Below are 10,450 nucleotides of genomic sequence, written 5' to 3'. Positions count from 1 at the left end.
TGTCCTCTCTCTCTCTCTCTCGCTCTCGCTTTCGCTCTCTCTCTCTCTCTATCTCCCTCTACTCCCCTCATCCTCTCCCTTTTCCCCTTACCGATTTTGTCTACCCTCCATACCTACTCTATTTTCCCCTCTCCTCCCCTCTTCCTTTCCTTTTTCCCGTCTCCTATTCTGTCTACCCTCAAATCCATGCTTACTCTCCCTTCCTCTCATCCTCTTCCTCTTCCTCTCCCATCCTGCCTATCCCCCTCTCCTTACCTACCATCCTTTCCCTTTTCCCCTAACGGCCTAACCCATTCTGCCTATCCTTCAATCCATACTTACTCTCCTTTCCCTTCATCCTCTCCCGTTTCCTCTCTCCCATCCTGGTTATCCTCCACTCCTTACCTACCATCCTTTCCCCTCTTATCTCCTACCCTCTCTACCACATCCTCTGCTCCTTCTTCCCTCTTATTTCTCTCTCCCTCATCTTCATCGCTGTTGTGCTTGAGATGAATGGAGTTATAAGTCAGAACGGGAGTTAAGAAGGTTTGTAAGAAGTCCCAGGAAGGGAAACAGTACCAGGAAGGGTTATGAAGGATGTTAGTGGTGCAGGACGGTAGGAAGGTAGGTCAGAGAAGGATGGAAGGAAGGATGTAGAGGAAGAGGTGAAGGATGAGGATGGAAGATGGAAAAATGAAAGAAAAAAAAATTGACTTTGACGAATAGGAAAATGACAACGAGAGAGAGAGAGAGAGAGAGAGAGAGAGAGAGAGAGAGAGAGAGTTTATCAATTGAGTCGCTTGGACACACACACACACACACACACACACAAGACTCTCATCCTCGTTCAGGTTCACCGCTTCAGCTTCTTCTCCTCCTCCTCCTCCTCCTCCTCCTCCTCCTCCTCCTCCTCCTCTTGTGGCCGCGGGGAACACGCCGGAATCACTAACAAAAGGCGAATTGATTGATCACATGGGCTGACCTTAGTGCGTCACCCCCCCCCCTCCCCCCCTCCGTAAAGGTCATGCTTCAGAGAGAGAGAGAGAGAGAGAGAGAGGGGGGGGGGTTAGGGGGTAGGGAAAAGTCACGAACAAAGAGTCTCGCGGTATACTTAAGGTCACGTGACACGATTTTATGGACAGTAAGTGATGTTTTTTATTTTTTCCTTTTTTTTTCTTGTTTTTTTCATCCCATCCCATCCCCTTTCCTCTTTTCCCTCCCCCTTCTTTTTCTTTCTTCCCTCTCTTCCCCTTTTCCTTCTTCCTTTTCCCCTCTTCCTCCTCCTTCCTCTTCTTCTTCCCCTTCCTCTTTCCCCTTCCCCTTCCTCCCTCCCTCCCGTCCCCTTTCCTCTTTTCCCTCCCCCTTCTTTTTCTTTCTTCCCTCTCTTCCCCTTTTCCTTCTTCCTTTTCCCCTCTTCCTCCTCCTTCCTCTTCCACCTCCTCTTCCTCCTTACCCATTCATTCTCCTTCCTCCCTCCACTCCCCATCTCCCCTTCTCTTCTCCTCCCCACCCCCTTCCTCTTTCCTCCCCCCCTCCATACCCCTTCACCATTCCTCCCTCCCTTCCTCCTCGTCACGTTCGCCTCGCCCCTTCTCCTTCTTTCAATCTCCCGTCCCTTCCCTCCCCCGCTCCCACGCTACCCCCACCCCACATATTCTCCCTCTTTTCCTCGCCGCTGCCTTCGCCGTGAAATTGGAAGGCCTGTCCATCGCTCCTTGAGGGCGGCGTCCGATAAAGCAATTACGTGATCCTTATCTGGCCATTAACATATCAGGCTTGCCTCCATGAATGCCTCAAGACCACGCCGGGCTATCCTTCTCCTTCTTCTCCCTTCTTTTTCTCTTCTTTTATCGACATTATATCTTTTTTTTTTATTATCTCAAAATATCAAACATGCCTTTCTGAATGCTTAAGGAATGTGTTTTGGTATCCTTCTCAGACCTTTTCCTTCGTTATTTTTTCAACTTTTTCTACAGTCTTCCTCAAAATATCAGTCTAAATTTGATGAATGCTTAAAGAATGTGTTTTGATATCCCTTTCAGACCTTTTCCTTCGTTATTTTTTCAACTTTTTCTTCACTATTCCTCAAAATATCAGTCTTAATTTGATGAATGCTTAAGGAATGTGTTTTGATATCCCTTTCAGACCTTTTCCTTCGTTATTTTTTCAACTTTTTCTCAACTCTTCCTCAAAATATCAGTCTTAATTTGATGAATGCTTAAAGAATGAGTAAATCCTTCTCATACCTTTTCCTCCCTCCCTCCTTTTGCACTTCTTTCTTTCCTTCTCTTAAACATATCAAAATGGGCTCGGATATCCTGCCCCAACACCCTCTGCAAGACATCTCGCTGCCCAAGAACACATATTTGACAAGGCTTTCGTAGGAGTTGTGGGCATTTCCAGGAGTAGTTTTATGGCCCTGGTGGTAGTGTGACCCTTCTGCTGTACCCTGAACCTGAAGAAACACTCACTAGACCCCGACTGACCCCCTCTTTGACCTCTAGAAATAGCTGATATGAGACTCGAAAGTGCCTTATGATACCAAGCAATACCTTCTCGTTATCTCTCAATTTACTTATTTTCATGTCCATTTCTACCTGTATTTTCTCTGTCCTTTCCTCGTTCCTCCTCCAGTTAACTTAGTCCTCTCTCTCTCTCTCTCTCTCTCTCTCTCTCTCTCTCTCTCTCTCTCTCTCTCTCTCTCTCTCTCTCTCTCTCTCTCTCTCTCTCTCTCTCTCTCTCTCTCTCTCTCTCTCTCTCTCTCTCTCTCTCTCTCTCTCTCTCTCTCTCTCTCTCTCTCTCTCTCTCTCTCTCTCTCTCTCTCTCTCTCTCTCATATTTCATCACTTCCTTCTTTGATATACCGTGCCCTATTACCCTCCTCCTCCTTCTCCTCCTCCTTCTCCTCCTCCTCCTCCGCCTCCTCCTCCTCCTCCTCCTCCTCCTCCTCCTCCTCCTCCTCCTAAGCCGCTCCCCCTTCGCCATGTTCCTACTTCCTTCTTCCTTTCTTCCCCCCACCTAACACCCCTTCCTCCTCCTCCTCCTCCTCATCATCATCATCATCATCTTTCTCCCTCCTCTCTTCCCCTCTGCCATTTTCTCTTCCTCCCACTTCTACCTTGCTTCCTCCTCCCTCCCTTCCTCCCCTCCTTCCTCCCCCCTCTTCCGCGTAAGCTGAGCCCCGGGAGCGGTAATCACAGCCACACTTGTATGGTTGTTTGATGACGCCTGAAATGTGACCATTATGAGAGGGGGAGGGAGGGAGGGAGGGAGAGTGGAGAGAGGGAGGAAGAGGTGGTGAGGTGAGTGAGGAGGGAGGGAGGGAGAGAGGGAGGAGGGAAGGGAGAGTGGAGAGAGGGAGGAAGAGGCGGTAAGGTGAGTGAGGAGTCGGAGAAGAGAGAGTGAATGAGTAAACGATATGGAGAGAGAGAGAGAGAGAGAGAGAGAGAGAGAGAGAGAGAGAGAGAGAGAGGATATTAACTGAACATGCAGAAGAGAAAGAGGGACACAGACAGACAGACAGATAGAAGCAGAAAGAGACACAGAGACAAACAGATCCACAGACACAGACAGGGACAGTAAAGAGGAGAAAAAAGTCATCCTGTTACGTCATACAGACAGACAGACAGACAGACAGACAGATACAGATATACAAGTATACACATATTCACTCAAACCAACCTACCTACATACATACATACATACATACATATACTACTACTACTACTACTACTACTACTACTACTACTACTACTACTACTACTACTATTACTACTACAGCTTCCTTCCTTCCTTCCTTCCTTCTTTTTCTTCCTTCCTCCCTCCCTCCGCTCGTGTCCTCCCTCCCTTTCCTCGCTTCCTTCCTTCCTTCCTTCCGTCCTTCCTTCCTTGCTTATTTCCTTTCTTTCTTCCTCTCTCCCTCCCTTCCCTCGTTTCCTTCCTTCCTTCCTTCCTCTTTCCCTCCCTTCCCTCGTTTCCTTCCTTCCTTCCTCCCTTTCCTCGCTTCCTTCCTTCCTTCCTTCGTTCCTTCCGTCCTTCCTTCCTTCCTTATTTCCTTTCTTTCTTCCTCTCTCCCTCCCTTCCCTCGTTTCCTTCCTTCCTTCCTCCCTTTCCTCGTGTCCTTCCTTCCTTCCTTCCTTCCTTCGTTCCTTCGTTCCGTCCTTCCTTCCTTCCTTATTTCCTTTCTTTCTTCCTCTCTCCCTCCCTTCCCTCGTTTTTTTCCTTCCTTCCTCCCTTCCTTCCTTCCTTCCTTCCTTCCCTCGTGTCCTTCCTTCCTTCCTTCCTTCCTCTTTCCCTCCCTTTCCTCGTGTCTTCCCTTCCTTCTTTCCCTTCTTCCTTCCTTCCTCCCTTCCCTCGTGTCCTTCCTTCCTTCCTTCCTCTTTCCCTCCCTTCCCTCGTTTCCTTCCTTCCTTCCTTCCTTCCTTCCTTCCGTCCTTCCTTCCTTCCTTATTTCCTTCCTTCCTTCCTTCCTTCCTTCCTTCCTTCCTTCCTTCCGTCCTTCCTTCCTTCCTTATTTCCTTCCTTCCTTCCTTCCTTCCTTCCTTCCTTCCTTCCTTCCGTCCTTCCTTCCTTCCTTATTTCCTTTCTTTCTTCCTCTTTCCCTTCCTTCCCTCGTGTCTTTCCTTCCTTCCTCCCTTCCTTCCTTCCTTAGTTCCTTGCTTCCTTCCTCTATACCTCCCTTCCCTCGTTTCTTTCCTTCCTTCCTCCCTTCCTTCCTTCCTTCCTTCCTTCCCTCCCTCGTGTCCTTCCGTCCTTCCTTCCTTCCTTCCTCCCTTCCCTCGTGTCCTTCCTTCCTTCCTTCCTTCCTTCCTTCCTCTTTCCCTCCCTTTCCTCGTGGCTGCCCTTCCGTCCTTCCCGTCTTCCTTCCTTCCTCCTTCCTCGTGTCCTTGCTTCCTACCTTACTTCCTTCCTTCCTTCCTTCCTTCCTTCCTTCGTTCCTTCGTTCCGTCCTTCCTTCCTCCCTTCCCTCGTGTCCTTCCTTCCTTCCTTCCTTCCTTCCTTCGTTCCTTCCTTCCGTCCTTCCTTCCTTCCTTATTTCCTTTCTTCCTCTTTCCCTCCCTTCCCTCGTTTCTTTCCTTCCTTCCTCCCTTCCTTCCTTCCTTCCCTCGTGTCCTTCCGTCCTTCCTTCCTTCCTTCCTCTTTCCCTCCCTTTCCTCGTGTCTTCCCTCCCTTCCTTCCCTTCTTCCTTCCTTCCTCCCTTCCCTCGTGTCCTTCCTTCCTTCCTTCCTTCCTTCCTTCGTTCCTTCCTTCCGTCCTTCCTTCCTTCCTTATTTCCTTTCTTCCTCTTTCCCTCCCTTCCCTCGTTTCTTTCCTTCCTTCCTCCCTTCCTTCCTTCCTTCCCTCGTGTCCTTCCGTCCTTCCTTCCTTCCTTCCTCTTTCCCTCCCTTTCCTCGTGTCTTCCCTCCCTTCTTTCCCTTCTTCCTTCCTTCCTCCCTTCCCTCGTGTCCTTCCTTCCTTCCTGCCTTCCTTCCTTCCCTCGTGTCCTTCCTCCCTTCCTTCCCTTCTTCCTTCCTTCCTCCCTTCCCTCGTGTCCTTCCTTCCTTCCTGCCTTCCTCCCTTTCCTCGTGTCTTCCCTCCCTTCTTTCCCTTCTTCCTTCCTTCCTCCCTTCCCTCGTGTCCTTCCTTCCTTCCTGCCTTCCTTCCTCCCTTCCCTCGTGTCCTTCCTTCCTTCCTTCCTTCCTTCCTCCCTTCCCTCGTGTCCTTCCTTCCTTCCTTCCTTCCTTCCTCCCTTCCCTCGTGTCCTTCCTGCCTCTCTCCGTGTGATCGGTGTCCCTGGTATAGTTACGAGCGGTTCTTTGTACCTCGCCCACCTCAAAGTTATTGCCACCTGTTTGACTTCCCACAGCCACAACAGAGAGAGAGAGAGAGAGAGAGAGAGAGAGAGAGAGAGAGAGTTTATATATTTTTTTTTTTAGATCCTCACAGCTTTTTGTTACACACGACATTCTATTAACGTAAACTTTAATTTCCGTCTCTCTCTCTCTCTCTCTCTCTCTCTCTCTCTCTCTCTCTCTCTCTCTCTCTCTCTCTCTCTCTCTCTCTCAAAATATCAAAATCATTAGTTATTTCCTGGATTTGTGGATCTGTCTGTCTTACAATCTCTCTCTCTCTCTCTCTCTCTCTCTCTCTCTCTCTCTCTCTCTCTCTCTCTCTCTCTCTCTCTCTCTCTCTCTCTCTCTCTCTCTCTCTCTCTCTCTCTCTCTCTCTCTCTCTCTCTCTCTCTCTCTCTCTCTCTCTCTCTCTCTCTCTCTCTCCTCCTCTCTAATCTCTTCTACTTTTCTCTTTTCTTTTATCTTTCCCTTCTTACCGACCTACTCACCTAATCACCTACCTACATATCTTCCTAATTATCTACCTATACCTAATCACCAACCTACCTACCTGTCTACCCCTCTACCTCTGGACCGTCTAACTTAACTATTAATCTAACTCTCTATCACACATCTCCATCTTCAAGTTATTTTTTTTTTCCCCGCGAGTATTAACTATTCCGGCAGCCCCCCTCCCCCTCCCCCTCCCCCTTTAATTAACAAGAGATGGAGCTTCCCAGGTAAATACACAACAACATGGGAAGGAATAGAGGAAGGGTAAAGAGAGGGGAGAGGTGAGGTAAGAACTGTTCAAGGCGTAAGAGATGAAGAAGAAGAACAATAACACCGGATAGTTGGCAAGATTTAAAGAGCGAAGCGGAACAACACACACACACACACACACACACACACACACACACACACACACACACACACACACACACAGGTAACACGACACCTCTCCTCCCGAAATTGACCTCTCTTTTTGGCCACTCCTTTGACCTCTATTCAGGAGCAGTTAGTAGCGGGCTTTTTTTTATATTTTTCTTTACGCCCTGGAACTGTCTCCTTAGCTGTAAACACACACACACACACACACACACACACACACACACACACACACACATAGCGGACGGAGGCAGACATGCAGGCAGGCAGGCAGGGAAGGGAAGGGAAGGTAAGGGGAGGGAGGGTCGCGCTGAGGCTGGGCCGCGGCTGAGGGTGTCTGTGTCACGCTTGGCTGGCCTCGTTAGCTCCGATCAGCGCGTTAGCTCCCTCCCGCCCTCACTTGTTTCCCGAGCCGTGTCCAGAGTAAACAGGCCGGGGAGTAACGCGACCTGCTTCTGGGGGAGGAGGAGGAGGAGGAGGAGAAGAGGAGGAGGAGGCTTAAAGCAAGAGGTGGCTGACTGAGAAGACTTGAGCAAGGAGAGATAACTTTGGGCTGAGAGAGAGAGAGAGAGAGAGAGAGAGAGAGAAGATAAAGGCTGCCATGGAGACGTTAGTGGAAGGAGAGGATAAGGTGGATAGATGGAGGCGTGGAGAGGAGCGAGGAGGATTGAAGAGAGGAGAGGAGAGGAAGGAATATTACCCAACCAGAAATATGCATTGTAAGCGACAGGAAGGTAACACGATTAGGAGGATCAGAGAGCGAGGACCGTTTTCAGGGGGGGGGAGGGGGGGGGAGGCACTCAGGAAGACATGCAAGAGGAAGACGAGTGAAAATGAACTTTGAGGAAAATGGATGAGGCAGGAGGAGGAGGAAGAGGAGGAGGAGGAAGAAAGGAAGGGGGGGGGGCACTGATCACAAGGATGGATAGTCGAGAGATATATGGTTGTGGAGGAGCTGATGATTAGTAATGGGAGTGGAGAGAGGAGAGAGAGACAAAACAGTATGTCGTGGAAGGGGAGAGAGGGGAGTGAGGGAGAGAGCCCAGACCAGCTAAGGCACCTCCTGTGATTGATTGGGTGTCCTTGATTGATGGTGGCAGGGAAGGGCACGGCAGGGAGGGACGGTACAGGGAACGCGGTGGAGGAAATTAGTGCATGGCAGGGGAAGAGGGAGGTTGAGGAACATGCATTGCCCAGTAAAAGGACGAGAAGAAGGAGGAGGAGGAGGAGGAGGAGGAGGAGGAAGACAGATGTAGCGGCAATAAGCTAAAAAAAGCAAATACCAAGAGACTGAACATGAGGGAGGGACACAAGGAAGGACTCAAGGGCAGAACGGTGTGGTCAAGGAAGAGGAGGAGGAGGTGGTCGAGGAGGAGGAGGAGGACAGGACTGTGGAGACACTCGTGGCGGCAGTAAGCAACAGCAGCAACAACAGCAAATAACAAGAGTCTTTATCCCCCGACACACTGACGGAGCAGCGGCAATAAACTACGAGCCAGATAGTTTGCCAAGGCTATCCCGCCATCTGCCCCGCCCACCTCCTCACTGCGGCCCCGCGAAGGACAGCCGAGAGGGGCGAGATACACCTTCACCCACCACGCAGGCGATGTCATGCGGTAATGCGGTAAGCGTCGGGCGGGGACAGGGCGCGGCGTGCAGGGAGGGCGTCGCGTGTATCGCCGGGAAACACGCGGGCGAACAAAGATGAGTGGCTTACATGATGCCCGAGCCGCGTCCAGCATGACATATTGATCTGATACCGGCCGAGAAAGTCCACCTGTGACAACACGGGAGGCGCGTCGGGTTGCAGGAGGGAAGGATGTCTTGGCCTCATGCTGCTGCTCCCCTCTGCTCTGCCCCCCTCCTCTCCCCTCCGCCCCTCCATTTCTAGCTCTCTCGCTCTCGCTCTCTACTTAATCAGGGTAAGAAATATGGGAAGTGTTTTGCCCGCTCGTTTTTTCCCCCGCGGTGTGACCAATAATTCCTCGGTGGGGCAAAATGGGAGGGGAAGGCACATACCAGCGTGAGGGGGGAGGACGGAGTGACGGGGAGGCAGGGGACGGGGCGAGGAGAGGATGATGCAGCGGTGCGGGAGGGGGGCGAGGTGACACAGAGGCATGAGTGGGGGCCGCGCCAAGACACAGGACCACAGGGGACAGACTTGGAGGTAAACAGACCAGGACACAACGGTACAGCGGACAAAGGAGGGTACAGGACCGGAGGGGACAGGACAGACACACAGACGCACGGAGACAGACCAGGACACAACGGTACAGCGGACAAAGGAGGGTACAGGACCGGAGGGGACGGGACAGACACACATAAACACAGGGAGACAGACCAGGACACAACGGTACAGCGGACAGATGGAGGGATGGGGCCACAGGAGACAGACTTACACATAAAACCACACAAACAAACGAGAACGAGGGGGTACAGCAGACAGAGGAAGGGCAGAGGAACACAGGACACAGTTAAACACAAACACTCGCTGATACAAAGCGGTACAGCCTCACAGGGACAGCGGTACAGCAACACTCGGGGTACAGCAACACTTGGGGTACAGCAACACTCGGGGTTCAGCAACAAGACAGCGGTACGCCAGCCACGTGATCTGCCTTAATACATGCAGGTGTAGCCAGGAGTTGACATTCATAGAGTAGAGATGCGGGGGTCAGACCTGGCGAGGGTGTGACGGGCATACACACACACACACACACACACACACACACACACACACACGCCGGCCACTCTACCCGTCCCGCCTGGGGCTTCATTAGCCATCTCGAATCACAGCGTTCGAAAACCTTCAACTCAACCACCAGCAACACAGGGAAGGGAGGGAGACGAACTTTGAGGTGTTGTGAGCTCTAACTGACTCTATCCCTGGCTCTACCTGGCTCTATCAGACTCTATACATCACTACCTGGCTCTATACCCAGCTCTATATATGACTCTTTCTGGTCCTATGTTTGTGTCTCCCTGGGCCTCGATTCCGTGTATCCGATGAGGTATTTCAGGGAGGTGTGTTGTGAGGGTCTGTAGGGGGAGGGGGAGGGGGGTAGAGTCGAGGGAGGAGGAGGAGGCAAGGGTGAACGCGAACCTCTGACCTTTCTGGTGGTCACTGCACTGCCTCCACCCCGCGTGTGTGTGTGTGTGTGTGTGTGTGTGTGTGTGTGTGTGTGTGTGGTTTTGTTTTGTATGTGAGACTTGTTTGTGTATTTGTACCTGAGTGTTTGTTTACCTCTTTACTTTTGAGGAGGAGGAGGAGGAGGAGGAGGAGGAGGAGGAGGAGGAGGAGGAGGAGGAGGAGGAGGAAAGAAGAGAGATGAGCAGAAAATAAAATGATTAATAAGGAAAGAAGATGAAGGACAAGAACATAAAGAAGAAGAAGAGGAGGAGGATGTGGAGGTGGAGATGGTGGATTAAAAGAAGAAGACAGGGAAGAGGAGGAGGAGGAGGAGGAGGAAGAGGAAGAGGAAGACGAGTTGTGCAAAAAAAGCTGTAAAGGAAAAAAATTAAAAGAAGTTAGACAAGAAATAGAGGAGCAGGTGAAGGAGGAGGAGGAGGAAGAGGAGGAGGAAGAGGAGGAGGAAGAGGAAGAGGAGGAGGAGGAGGAGGAGGACATGCACCAAGACCACAACTTCTAATCACCTCGACCACCATTACTTACCTGTACAAAATAGGTGTGCTGGGCTACTCTCTCTCTCTCTCTCTCTCTCTCTCTCTCTCTCTCTCTCTCTCTCTCTCTCTCTCTCTCTCTCTCTCTCTCTC

Source organism: Eriocheir sinensis, chromosome 6 (assembly GCF_024679095.1).
Source record: "Eriocheir sinensis breed Jianghai 21 chromosome 6, ASM2467909v1, whole genome shotgun sequence".
Classification (NCBI taxonomy): Eukaryota; Metazoa; Arthropoda; class Malacostraca; order Decapoda; family Varunidae; genus Eriocheir; species Eriocheir sinensis.
Note: the sequence above shows the minus strand (reverse complement) of the source record.